At 46.8% G+C, this 14601-nt stretch overlaps 1 pseudogene; it reads left to right on the plus strand.

Moving 5' to 3' along the window:
- The window catches only part of LOC144769342 (protocadherin gamma-A5 pseudogene), a 36507-nt pseudogene extending 23932 nt beyond the window's left edge, over positions 1-12575 (plus strand).
- The last annotated feature ends 2026 nt before the right edge of the window (positions 12576-14601 follow it).

Raw genomic sequence — 14601 nt, forward strand, 5'->3', positions numbered from 1 at the left:
AGAATTACTTATGAATTCTGCTGCTCTGCTGACGGAATTAATCTGAAGTCATGAATTTTTTTCTAAAAGGGCTGGAAGAGGGAGCAGTCCCTCTATGTTTAAGAATCACTGTAATTACTGTGGAGTATGTTAGGGTGCTGAGGAGTATGCCACCACTGCATACTTTCTGGCAGCGGCACCTTTACATAGTCCGCAGTAATCACTGCAGAGTATGTAAGGGCGCTGAGTCGCATTTGGCAGCATTATTTTCTTTGCGCAAAATGCATCCTCGCATCCATTTTTGGACACAAGGTCACATTTTGCGCTAACATAGTAGTGCCAAATGCCCACTCCACAGCAGAGATCCACAGAATTTTAATGTATTTCCACTGAATTAAATTACGCCAAGCCCACACCCCTATTTTCCACACTGAACAAACCTGAAATTAAATTCAATGCCATGGAACTGCCTTTTGGATACTTTTCTTAGTCAGTCCCCTTGAAGCTCTGGAGCAAAACCTTTTGAAAACATTTACAAACTTCACTTGGTGCCCAAACAACCACAGGAGTATACTGGCAAGGCCCCCAGCTAACCAAGTAGAGCACTAGGAGACTCACAAAGTGTCAGACATTGAGGGACATTTAAGTTCAGTCCAGGTCCATCTGCCACTGGTCACTGGTCAGCTGGAAATCTTTACAGGAATGTCTTCTTCATATTTTTTACATTGCTGGAGCCAACCAAGGGATTAACCTTATGATCCTTGAAGGTCTTTCTGTCCATGGACTTCAAGTACAAGGGGGGACAACCTCCTTGGGTCTTTCTTGCAGGTCACTGTGGCCACTTGCATCAAGTTCAGTCTGCCTGTATCCCTTTACAAGTCCATCAGTGTATTGAGGAAGGAGGGGTCAGTGTGTGGGGGAGTGTACTATGGTATTCCTAGTGCCCATCCACATCTAACACTAAAATCCAGCTTGAAGCATGCACTGCACCCAAATCAAATCCAGAGACAGATGTATGGTAAGACAGAAGCAGGGTCCTTCGGCAACCAGACTGGTGATACTCAATATTTGTTCTAGCATCCTGTTTGTGCCTTTTGATGGGTGCAAAACATGTTCCTGCCCTTCTGACATACCTGTCATGCAAGAGTTGGCACTTGGGTGTCAACTGGAGGGTCACAGCCTCCACCCTACATATTTTATTGAGCTCAGAAAAGCCATCTCAGCTCATCTAGGTCAGCCTATTATTTGCACCTCAGAGGAATTTAACACTTTTTTCAGCTGGGCACTGGCTGGGAGCAGAAGTAGAGCTAATGCAAATTAGACTAGGAAAGCTCAGGCAGGTAAATAGTAACTTTCTAAAAAAAAAAAAATCTTTAAATATTTATTAAAAATCAGATTTCATCATTGAGTTAGATTTGTAACAGCTATTTAAATAGTGAATTTATTATTTTTCCAGCTGGTCTCTTTCCTGAGTTAGCAGTATTAGCATTTTAATCTGCACTCTGGTTTTCTACATAGGACAGCTAGGCCTGCTACTGGAAATAGCTTGTTGGGCCTTGTTACAGTAGGGATACGGTAACATCAATTTTCTACATGTCCCACTTTTAAGTGACATCCACCCCACCTTAGGGGCTACAAGGCCTGAATATGGTTGACTTACTCTTTTTAAAATGGAGATTTTTACCTGTCAAAAGGGTTATTGTAACAAGTCGCACTGCAGGTTTAAACTGCAGGAGTCACAATACAATGGTAGTACTGAAACCATGTTTTCCAGTCATACTAGTGGATGGCACAATAAGTGCTGCACTCCACAGGTGATGTTTTAACTTTCCATGCCACACGTGCAGTTTCCATACTATACACTTTGGCCTTATAGAAGATTGAAATACACCAATCAAGGATTAGCCAAAGCCAATTTCTACATATTTTAGGGGCCAGAGCGCATACATTGGGCACTGGACTGCTGTATCCCAGTGTGCAGAGTCTAAAAACTAGAAATAAAATTAAAAGGTGCCATTAAGAAACCGGCCATGCACTAGGCTGTTTCAGGACATTACTCAAAGTCTAAGAAGCATTACATTGTATAGACCTCAGCTAAGCGTGCACTGCTTGACAAGATGCAACAGATTTACTTCATACAACAAACGGCAGCAGGGTATATCTTGGTGCACAAACTACACGTCTTATTCTGTGTACTATCTAACCGCCAATGCCTACCTCCCAAAACCAGCCACCAACATGGTTTCAAACATAACATAGCAATACAAAAAATGGGAGACCTCAGAAGTGAGACGTTTGCAGTGGATGGTCGTGAAAGGAGGCTGGCGATTGAGCGCATAATATCGAATGCAGTTGATCCCAGAATGGGACAGTGAGTGAGGACCTTTGCATATGGAATGAGCGCACTTGTACTTTGCGGCAAAATGTATACTTTATTGAGAAAATGCCGCTTTTGATCTGAACCTACACCATATGGACTACAAATCGCCGAATACATGTTTTTTTATGTCTTTGCCCTAAAGAAGCCCGAATGGGTGAAACGCGTTGGTTGTGTTATGTTGTATAAAGAATACAAGATTCTACAAAACTCAAAAGTGAAAGACTCAACATTTCTGTCATAGTTTTTGTATATTATTTGTGGGATTTGTACCCAATGATCTTGTGTTTTCATGACAATGCCTCTCCCATTTGTTGTATTAAGACGCAGCAGATACTCAGTGGGCCCACAGTTGAGGAGATGTTTCATTCTGTTTAATTTTTACTATATTTCTCCAATCTGTATTGTATGTTTTTGGCATGAGTATTTGTCTGTTTCAATGCTGAAGCCGGCTTTTCCTTTCTAGCAAAGAAATCTCTCACTATATCTATTGGGCCTGACATCCTTGACACAATTGTCCCCACTTTTTGCCTTCACTCCTCCTGTGTTTGCTGGCAGTTTATTTTTGCTGGCCATAGGACTCTGCATACTTTACCACTGCCAACCAGAGCCAAATTGCTTGTGCTCTTTCCTTTTAACTTGGTAAACTTGGCTTACACCAAATTGGCCTAATTAATTTACTTGTAAGTTACTAGTAAAGTGGTACTTCTTGTACCCAGGGCCTGCAGGGTAAATGCTACTAGTGGGCCTGAAACACTTAATGTGTCAACCACTTAAGTGCCCCTTTTAACATGCCTCAGGCCTGTCAATACAACCTGTGTGTAGAATTTTAAACTGCCATTGGCAAAATAAACCTCTTGCCAGGCCAAAATCTCATAATACATAAATGGCACTCCTAGGATAGGCCCGGCCAGAAGGGCATGGTGAGGTGTATTTAAACAGTTAGACTTGTACTTTTAACTTTTAACATGTTCTGGTAGTGAAAAACTTTAAGATTTGGTTTTCACTAAAATGAGGCCTGCCTGTCCCATGGAATACCATTGGGTTCCCTTTTTACATAAACAATGATAACTTTCAATTGGGAGCAGATAGAAATGCTGACTTTAGTGTCTAAACATTTTTAATTTAAACCCTGTTTAATGGTAACGTCAGATTTTAAGTCACAGTTCTGAAAATGAAACTTTTAGAAAGTTGGCATTTTCTTTTCCTAACCATTTGGTGCCTGTATCCTGGGTCACATGATTAGGTGTAGCTGTAAGTTGATCTTTGTGTATTGCTCCTAGGTAGTGGGACAAATGGGAATAGAAATCGGCAGGATGGGCCATCTCTGACTTGATGGGGGGCTGTCACCTACCACACTTGTGCATCACCAAGCCTCTGCCCAAGTACACTCACAAAGGGTTTGACACTAGTCTTTTGTGTCCCCAGACAAGATGGGCCAAGGGCATGGAGGCAGGAAATTCCAAGCACCTCTAAGGCTGGAAGCCTCCAGAAATTTCTCCTACTTCAAAGTGGGCACCAGGTATAAACAGTAGACCCCCAGACATAACTATTCAGTTCACAAGTGGACCTGTGGAAGTCTAAGCAGAAGGACTGCTGCGCTGTTCTGCTGCAAACCAGTCTGCTACCAGGCTGCCCTGATGCCTGAGTGAGAAGTTCTGGACCTATATCTTTAACCCAGGACCACCACAGTGACTCCAAGGGCTAGTTGGCTTGTTTCTTGATCAGAGCCTTGGCAACAGAAAAGGCTCTAATTCTCTTGCACCCTGCACCTGGACTTTGCCAGTCATGAGTCCGAACTTGCCCAAGTTGGGCCCTTCCATTCCTTGACCCTTGAAAGTGGGGATAGAGTTGCCTTGCCAACCCAGCTGTGGTGCTCATCAAAACCGATTCGAAGGCCGCAGCCTCGCCCCGCAGCTGCAAACATCATCAGAACGGGCACTGAAGGAAGCAGAGCCCCACAGACCAGCTGACAGCCTCAACAGAATTGACGCCAAGTGACACAAAACCTCGCCAAGCCTCAATACCCAGATGTCAGTACATCAGAACGGACGTGTCTCTAAAAGAAGCCTCGTAATCCATGCCACACAGCTTCACCGGAATCGATGCAGTCCAATGCAACTTGTTGCAGGACCTCACATCATGGACCTCACAGCTCCTCAGAACTGACGCTGGATGACACAAAGCGATGCTGTGCAGACTTTGCAGCAGGATCTAAGGTACTTTGTTCTGGGGTCCTCAATTGGTACCGGTATCCGTCCCGCGCTTCATTGCCATCAGCCTAAACTTTTGACTTTGTCAAGGTCTGGTGCCCTCAGTTTTTGCTTTGTGCTTTTTATGAACTATTTTACTTCGATCTTTAAAATGGAATATCTCTGGTTCTTCTAATTGGATTTTTGTTGCTTTGGTCTCAAAAATGTATTAAATGTTACTCTTTTATTCTAGATTGATGGTGGATTTTTCTTGTGTTGTATTTTTATTTTCTTACTATTTGAAGCACTGTATAAATACTTTAAGCATTGCTTCTAAGTTAAGCATGCCTGTTTTTGTGTCTACCTATCAGAGGGTTGAGCATGGATTAATTTTGGGTTTGCTTGTGTTTCACCGTGAATGCTGCTCGAGTATAGTTCCTATGCCCTTAACCAGTAACCCAATTTCCTACAATATCCTCCTACAACTTGTGGTGCTCTGTGATGAAAGGACTTGTTATGCATGGCTCTTACTGTAGTGAATACCATATTCTTGAGCTGATTAATTAGTCACTGCTGTGTTGTAGCAACAGTGGGAAACAAAGGTTGTTCCCATGATTGCTATGTAATAAAAGTATTGCAGGCCGCTCTGGCATGGGTCCCAGAGAGCCTATCAATGTGGTGCTAGCTCTGTACTCCGATGGAGAGCTGACAGCACCGATTCAGTCTTGGAAGAGGAGGGATGACACAAAGGGTGGTTTTAGTGGGTGGCAGGAGATCAGGTATTAATTTGAGATATTTGGGCACAGAGGAGTTGATTAAATAAAGGGGCAGGACCTGAGGTTATGAGTTTTTTTGCTTTCAATTTGGCAGGAGGAGTTAGTAAAAACAAGGGCTGATGGGGATGAATGAGAGGACTTCTGGTACACTGTGTAATATTGGTGGGGGATGGTGTGGGAGGGTGGAAGGATGCCCATTTTGTTTTTTGGGCGGGCAGGAACAGTGGCAGAGGATAGTGAGTTTAAGTGGCAGAAGACACGTTGCTGAGGCAGGTGAATCCATGTTTTATGTGGCTCCCCCAAGACTTCTCTTCTGCTGCATGGATGTTGTACGCATGTACAGATTCTTTATGGTGACCATATATAAGTTACAATTGTACATGGGTATCAGTGTATAATGAATATTCTTTTGCCTCAGAGTTCTGAGTGACGTGAGAGACAACTTGACCTTCGCTCTCAATGTCAATTTGATGTCACTTAGAACACTTCTGTGAAAATGATCTCAGTTATTTCTTTGTTAACCTTCTATAATTCTATGTAATATTTAACTGACTACATTAGTGAATTACAAAATGTATATACTGATAGACTTTAGAATTTCTTAAGCAAGAAGTGCATAGTTATCTTTTAATGTGTCTGTATTTTTGTGGTTAGTGTTTTAAATGTTTTTAATCAAATTACTATTCTATACATTTGTTTAAAATGTTATTATTAAAGCAAACAAATTATGTTTAGAAAAAGGTATGTTGTAATAGAGTGTTTTTGATGTAATACAAGATTATTATGATACTAAAGTGGAGAAATGTCTACAATAAAGATTAATGAGTTCCATTAGTTCAGGAAGACGTTTGTTAACTTAAAGGTTGGCTATAATTTGACTGAAACCCTATACATTATCAGAATGATGTTTTATGCTGTCTTGTGGGGAAAGAGTGAAATACAATTATAAAAAGGAGATTCACGAAAACTTAGTTCTGTCTAAATGAGTCCCACGTGAAACAAAGTGAAACTATACTATCTGAAAGTAAAATGTATATTAACGTGTTATTAAAATACATTTTAAATCCAGGCTGCCTAAACAATCAACACACGCAAGCCTATTGATTTGTGGTGAGTTTCTCTAGTTTTATTTAGCAAGACGGAATACCATTTTAATAGGCTGTTTATTTGAAGTATCTTATATCAGCTATTTATTTACACTACTTTATTCTATGGGCCTCTTATTTTATTCCGCTGCAGAGCCTTCTCGCCCCTTACCCTAACAAGTGTTCAAGATAAACCAATTCCATCCACACGTTTGAAAGAGGCATGGAATTTTTCAGCTTGGTACTCTGAGCATTGGGGGTATTTTTAAAATTGTAAAACAAGCTCTTTGAGTGCTTAAAGGGACATATGTTTAAAACGGTTTTTAATCAAATCCCACATTTTTTTAGGAACGAAAAGTCCTGATTAATGTTACTGATTATTATCCCGCATCTATTAAATCAATCAATCACAAGATTTGTAAAGCGCACTACTTACCCGCGAGGGTCTCAAGGCGCTGAGGGAGAGGAGGGGGGAAGCCGCTACTGGTCGAATAGCCAGGTCTTGAGTCGTCTCCTGAAGGTCAGCAGGTCTTGTGTCTGTCGTAGGTTGAGGGGAAGGGTGTTCCAGTTCTTGGGGGCGCTGTGGGAGAAGGATCTGCCTCCGGTGGTGGGTCTCCGGATGCACGAGACGGTGGCCAGGGAGAGGTCTGCGGAGAGGAGGTGAGGGTTGGGAACGTAGAAGGAGATTCGACTGTTGAGGTAGGCTGGGCCGGTCTTGTGGAGTGCCTTGTGTGTGTGGATCAGGAGGTTGAAAGAGATTCTCTTGTCGACGGGGAGCCAGTGCAGGTTTTTCAGGTCGGGGTGATGTGACTGTGGCAGGAAATGTCGAGGATCAGGCGTGCAGAGGCGTTATGGATTCTTTGCAGTTGTTTGATGAGCTTGGTCGGGGCTCCTGCTTAGAGGGCGTTCTCATAGTCGAGTCTGCTGCTGATGAGGGCCTGGGTGACTGTTCTTCTCGTGTCTGTCGGGATCCACCTGTAGATCTTGCGGAGCATGCGGAGGGTGTTGAAGCAGGAGGAGGAGTCTGTGTTGACTTGCTTGGTCATGGTGAGCGTTGAGTAGAGGATGACTCCCAGGTTGAGTGCGTGGACGGTTGGTGTCGGGGGTGTCCCTAGTGACGAGGGCCACCAGGAGTCGTCCCAGGCTGATGGGTTGGAGCCGAGGATGAGGATCTCCGTCTTGTCTGTGTTCTGCTTAAGTCGGCTGCACTTCATCCAGTCGGCGACAGCTTTCATTCCTTCATGGAGGTTGGATTTGGCGGTGAGGGGGTCCTTGGTGACGGAGAGGATCAGTTGAGTGTCGTCGGCATAGGAGATTATGTTGAGGTTGTGCTGTCGGGCGATGCGTGCGAGTGGAGCCATGTAGATGTTGAACAGTGTTGGGCTGAGGGAAGATCCCTGGGGTACACCGAGGATGATCTCGAAGGCTTCGGATCGGAATGGGGGAGGCGGACGCTCTGGGTTCTGCCGGAGAGGAAGGAGGTGGTCCAATCCAAGGCCTTGTCTCGGATCCATGCGTCGTGGAGGCGTGTTTGTAGTGTGCGGTGGCAGACAGTGTCGAAGGCGGCGGAGAGGTCCAGGAGGATGAGGGCCGCCCTCTCGCCGTTGTCCAGCAGGATCCTGATGTCGTCTGTGGCAGCGATGAGGGCGGTCTTGGTGCTGTGGTTGCAGTGGAATCCTGACTGGGAGGGGTCCAGGATGCTGTTATCTTTGAGGTAGCAGGTGAGCTGTCTGTTGATGATCCTCTCGATGACCTTAGCTGGGAAAGGAAGCAGGTAGATGGGCCGGAAGTTCTTGAGGTCGCTCGGGTCCGCCTTGGGTTTTTTGAGTAGGTCGTTGTTCTCTGTGTGTTTCCAGCTCTCTGGGAAGGTCGCTGTCTCGAAGGAGAGGTTGATGGCGTTGTGCAGGTAGGGTGCGATGGAGCTGCCGGCATTGTTGAAGATGTGATCTGGAAAACGGTGTGATGGGGACCCGGAGTCGATTGTGCCCATGGTCTTGATTGTGTCCTTGGTGTTCACGTTGACCCAGGCTGTCAGAGGGTCGTGGTCGATGGGGTACAGTTTCTGATGTGTCGGGCCTGTTGGGTTCATCCGTGATTCGAAGCTGTCGTGCATGTCGGCGATCTTGCGGTGGAGGAAGGTGGCGAGGGAATCACACAGGGCTTGCGTCGGCAGGATGTTGTTGGCATTGGAGCTGGGGTTGGAGAGTTCCTTCACGTTGCTGAAGAGCTCCTTGCTGTTGTGTGCGTTGTTGTCGAGGTGGTCTTTGAAGGAGGTCCTCTTGGCGGACCTGTTGAGGTGATGGTGGTTGCGGATAGTGTCTTTGTGGGCTGTGCAGCTGTCAGGCGTCTTCTCGCTGTACCATTTGTTCTCCAGTTTCCGGCAGGTGCGCTTGGGGGTGAACCAGCTGGCTCTCTTGCTGGTGTTTTTGTAGGTTGTTTTTTTCAGTGGGGATAAGGTGTTGGCGCAGTCGTCCATTAATCGTCTGAGATTGCGGGCGGCGGCGGCGGTGTTGAAGCAGTTGGTGGGTGGGCTGAGTGCGAGGTTTGTCTGGAGTTGGTCTACGGTGGCTTTGCTCCAGCATCTACGGGGGATCTGTAGGGTGCTGTGGTGTGGGGCGGGTTTCCGAAAGGTGAAGTGGATGCAGTGGCGGTCAGTCCAGGTGAGTTCAGAAGTGTGGCTGAAGGAGACGTGGGAGCTTGAGGAGAAGATGGCGTCGTGCTTGTGTCCGGCGATGTGGGTCCGTGTCACGTCGAGCTGTTTCAGTCCGAGGTTGTCGAGGTTGTCGATCAGGGTGGAGGAGTTGCTGTCGTTGTTGTCCTCCAAGTGAAAGTTCAGGGCTCTGAGGAGGATGTAGTCAGTGGAGGTCAGGGCGTGCGTGCTGATGAAGTCGGCGCTGAACTGGGGTCGGGGTCCGGAGGGTCTGTAGATGAGGGTGCCTCTTACGGTGGTGTTGGGATCCGTGTGAATCTGGAAGTGCATGTGTTTGATGGTGCTGAGAGTGTCGTCGGTGCTGGTCGAGACCCTGATGGTGTCTTTGTGGACGATGGCTATTCCTCCCCCGATTCCGTTGGTGCGGTCTCTGCGGATGATCTTGTAGCTGTCGGGGATGGCTATGGCGATGTCGGGTGCAGAGGATTCGTTCATCCAGGACTCTGTCAGGAAGGTGACGTCTAGTGATGAGGTGTCGAGTAGGTCCTAGAGCTCAACGGCGTGTTTGCGTGCGGAGCGGGTGTTTAGTAGGATGCACCGGAAATGGTTGAGGTCCTTCTTGGCGGGAGTCTCGGGGTCTCCGAGGCAGGTGAAGCTGCTGTTCCGGCAGGTGAAGGGACCAATGGTGCGTTTTGGGGTGGCTTTGAAGCAGGTGGAAGTCCGTCCTGGGTTGAGAGCGATGAGGGTGCTGGCGTCGTAAATGAGGCGGTCTTCGTGGCGGATGCGGGGGCCGGGGGTTCTGGCGCTGGGCGCGGTCCAGGCGCAGCGGCTGCCATATATGGGGAGGTGGGAGAGAGGAGCAGCTGGGAGGTGGGAGGCAGGGGCAGTGAATGTCAGCGAGGGGGGCGGGGCTGCAGGGGACACAGCGGCGGGAAACGGGAGGGTGAAGGGGTACAGAAATCAGAAGGGGCACAGGGGGGCACAGAACGAAAAACAGTGCACAGCATTGGGGCACAGAATGGAAGGGCAACAACAGTCGGAAAACAGTGGGGGCACAGAACAAAAACAGTGCACAGCAGTGGGGGCACAGAACGGAAGAGCAAAAACTGTGGAAAACAGTGGGGGCACAGAACGAAAACAGTAAGCAGCAGGGGAGGCACAGAATGGAAGGGCAAAAGCAGTGGAAAACAGTGGGGGCACAGAACGCGAACAGTAAGCAGCAGTGGGGGAACGGAAGGGCAAAAACAGTAAACAGCAGAGGGGGCACAGAACGGAAGGGCAAAAACAGTGGAGAACAGTGGGGGCACAAAAACAGAGGGGCAAGACAGTAACAGTGATGCTCACAACGACTAGACCCTACCTACGGCCTACCACTGGCGACCAGGGATGAGACGCAGGTGGTAGCCTGCGGGAGTAGGAGGGCCTCAGATTCAGCAGCAGCAAGGAGCTGGACGCGCAGGTGGCACTGCGCAGTTGGGGGGGTGACCTACCCAGAGGTCAGGGGTCGCACACCTCACTGCGCAGCGGCCGCCATAAATGGGGAGGTGGGAGGGAGGAGCAGCTCGGAGGCAGGAGGCAGGGGCAGCGAATGGTCAGCGAGGGGGCGGGGCCACTGGAGACACAGCGGCGGGAAACGGGAGGACGAAGGGGTACAGAAATCAGAAGGGGCACAGAACGAAAAACAGTGCACAGCAGTGGGGGCACAGAATGGAAGGGCAAAAACAGTGGAGAACAGTGGGGGCACAAATACAGAGGGGCAAGACAGTAACAGTGATGCTCACAATGACAAGGACCTACCTACTGCCTACCACTGGCCACCAGGGATGAGGCGCAGGTGGTAGCCTGCGGGTGTAGGAGGGCCTCAGATTCAGCAGCAGCAGGGAGCTGGACACACAGGTGGCGCTGCGCGGATGGGGGGGGCGACCTACCCAGAGGTCAGGGGTCGCTATATTTTCTCTATTTACAAATCTATTTTCCCTGGGTTCATCACTCCTTCCGATAATGGCTCCTTCTGACAAACACACGTCTGCTCCATAGAAAACATCAGTGATGATTATTTAACTCCTTCACTGCGGCCGGAATTCCACGCGTGCGTGGGTTTGGATGGCCCCCGGCAGTCCTCTGCTCATGCCCACTGTGATGTCAGACGGCCGGGGGCCGTCAGACGCACCGAAGCAGTTAAGAAACTAGTGTACAGGTTAGCAATATTTTTTTGAGAAACTCGTTCATAGCATATCCATATCCAATTTAGGATTTTATTTTGAACAAGGTGCAATTTTCTTTCTTATTTTCCTAAATCTACGTTTGTATGCATTTTATACAAGCATTGGCAAAGCCAATAGGTCTTGCCTATATGACAGCTATTGGCATTCCCAATGTCTTTTAGTCATGTAGTACAGCAGTATGGCTGCTGTTCAGTATGGCTAACAGTTAGTGGTGTGACATAGAGTAGAGTGGCTTAGAGGAAAGTGGAGTAGAGTGGTGTAAAGTGGAGTGGCGTAGTGTGGAGATGTGTAGAAAAGTATATAGTGGAGTAGATTAGAGTCAAGTAGAGTGGTGTAGAGTGGCTTAGAGTAGGGTGGAATTGAGAGACAGAGTGGCACTCATTGGAGGAGTGGAGTGGCAGAGCGGCATAGAGCCGAGTGGCGTGGAGAGGTGTAGAATGCTGAGGAGATTAATGTGGACTAGAGTAGAGTGTGGTGTAGAGTGGATGGCGTAGAGTGGAGTGCCATTGAGTGGCACTGTGTGGTGTAGAGTGGCATAGAATAGATTGTGGTGTTGAGTTGGTTTCTATCGAGTAGAGTGGTGCAGAGTAGTGTAGCGTATAGTTGGGAGAAGTTGAGTGGAATTGTGTAAAGTGTGGTTTAGAGTGCAGTTAGTTAGAATGGACTGTGGCGTAGAGTTGAGTGGTGTAGAGCAGAGTGGCATAGAGTTGAGTGGTATAGAGTAGAGTGACATGGAGTAGAATGGCGTAGAGTAGAGTGGTGCGCAGAAGAACTATACCCACCCAGAACATCCAACAATTGTGCATTGTACTAGTTCCAAGGGTCCCACAATCAATACTCTATTAGACAGTTGTGTCTACACCTTACTGCACATTTCCCCCAAGCAGCGATCACATCATAAGAATTAGTCTAGTATTGACTCCATCCTTGCCCCCTCCCTGCCACTCCAAATGAAGTAGTAACTCACACTCCGAAAGTGAAACAGCTCGAGGTGCGATACTGCCCATTCAACTCCATCTCAGGGTTCTCCAGCTTCCATTACTTTCTTCTCCTCATCTTCAAATGGCAGGCATTTATTCCTGTTAATGTTGTTTTAGCCCTTGTATTTACAGTCATGCTCCCCTGTTGGGGCTGGAATCCTAAAGAAGTTCTGCACATGATTATTTGTCATCTGAAAAGGTCCCAATGAAACAGAACATGATATTCCTTGTATCGTTGAGAACTTTTCTTGCAGGTTACTGTCTACGTGCTGAAGCTCTCTCCACAAGATCCACCAGCACAATACGCTTAAAAAGATAAAGTGCATATATTTAAGTTCTTCAACATCCAAGCATGCTGCAGAGTAGATAAGAAAACAGATTCACTCGATTTACTATCTTAAAACAAAAACATAACCTCCTAGCCTCTGACAGACAGGTAAAACATGCATTTCTTCACATTGTGTATATATTCTAATTTGAAACATTATAGTAAAACTTGAATTATAATTGGAGCCATCATACCAATATGCGGATTTTCTTTATTTAAATGTAGAGGATTTTTTGGGGGGACAAAATAGTTCTCACTTCATGATGTCAAACTGTTTCATGCCCCACCTGCTGTCTGACCCCCCTTAAAAATCCTTCAAACCATTAATTATGCAGTAGTGTGTTTCGCTACAACAATATTTATTCTTTGTTTATATATATACACTGTTTATGTTGCTAGTTTGTTTGTCATGGCACTCCTCCACCAATAGTTCATGTGATGTTTTGCATGAAACTCTTGAGTTGCACAATGAAATATTAGTAGAAGAACCTTCAGCCTCAAGACCTGGCTCTTAGGCTGTCCTGTAGCTGCTTCCCCCTCCCCCTCCCGCCCCCCCAGCCCCTTAAGACCCTCTCGCATGAGTAGCATGCTTAAACCCACCAACCCACACGTGAGTCCGGCATTCTGAGGCCGTTTATTTAGGGGGCGAATTTGCACCTTACCACAAAATAGCATTTGCTACCCTAAAAACTCCAGTTTTGCAGGAGAGGCGGGCAAAGTTGTTTTATTCTCCACAACGGCTAGCAAGGAGCCTGATGTGTAACTTGTGAGGGGATAACGGTCTTCCTTATTGTGAATGGGCTCCTCTAAACCCGTCAATATGGCCCACCGTACCCTGGACACTGTTTTCACGACCTTCTTTGAAAGGTGTCTGAACTGCAACACTGATGAAGAGGCAGCCTTCTATTCAGTGCCCCTTTGACTGGCAATAATAGGAGGCTGTATCTGATTCACGTTAAACTTTTAAAGTGAGTTATGAGCAACTAATAAAGAGAACATATACTTAGTGATAAGGCGCGTTGAAATTGTACAGCAGTGAGTGCTACAAACAATGTTTAAATATCGGCAAAAATGCTTCACATAACTAAGATTTTGCTAGCATGGAAATATTTTAGCTGCAAGAGAGAAATCACACAATTCTGAAAATAAACTGATTCTCCCAAAAACAGAAGTGACTTGGCAACAACAACCTGGAGCGTCCCAATTTTCCTAATAGGTTTATCAGTGTGCTGGCGTCTCTCGGTGCGCTGGCGTCTCTCGACTCCAACTTGTAGAAGTAAATGATTGGGCAAACTAATTCATTTGGGGGAAAAAAGTCTCCGCGAAAAATCGCAAATCCGCTTTGCTGGTGGAAGCGCAAGAGCCTGATCGAAGTCAACCAACTGTGCTCGTCTCTTGGGTGGGCGTCCATAGGGTTGCCAGGTCATTTCATTGAAGCGTTATCAATGTTATTTAAACATGTTGAATAGAAGCGCAAGCAGCTGTACAGTACGATATGTCTTGAAGTCAGAGCAACATGGGAGAGAGGGGGGAGAAATAGTACCTTGATCAAGTTGGGAGCAGTGGAGAGGCACAGATTAAGATGAATCAATCAGTAGTTGGTCCATGCTCCACAGAAATGATCGCAAGTGACGTTTGGCCTGCATTGGACAATTATGGAAAATGTAAAGAATGAAAGGGATGCCAACCAATGGTTAGCTCCAGGCACTTTTTGTATACAATAGCTTTGTCGGATTGGCAAGGCGGGCAATCAGGCATTGCCCGAGGGGCCTGAGGTCAAGGCCAGCTGGTGGTCTGGTTTATCACATGGAGATAACATCACATTTGCCTTCCTGCGAGCTGCTGCAGCCTTAGAGGGAAGATCGGAGCCCATTTCAACTAAGTGCAGATAATGTCTGGCTCATTGTCTTATGCAGTAGGGCAATGAACCAAACTGAGCAGGCACAGCATGTGGTGGGTCTCCTTCTGTCCCAGTCTCTCAGCATGACAGTTAGGCCACTGGGAGTGGT

The sequence above is a fragment of the Lissotriton helveticus genome, chromosome 7, assembly GCF_964261635.1.
Source record: "Lissotriton helveticus chromosome 7, aLisHel1.1, whole genome shotgun sequence".
NCBI classification, from domain to species: Eukaryota; Metazoa; Chordata; class Amphibia; order Caudata; family Salamandridae; genus Lissotriton; species Lissotriton helveticus.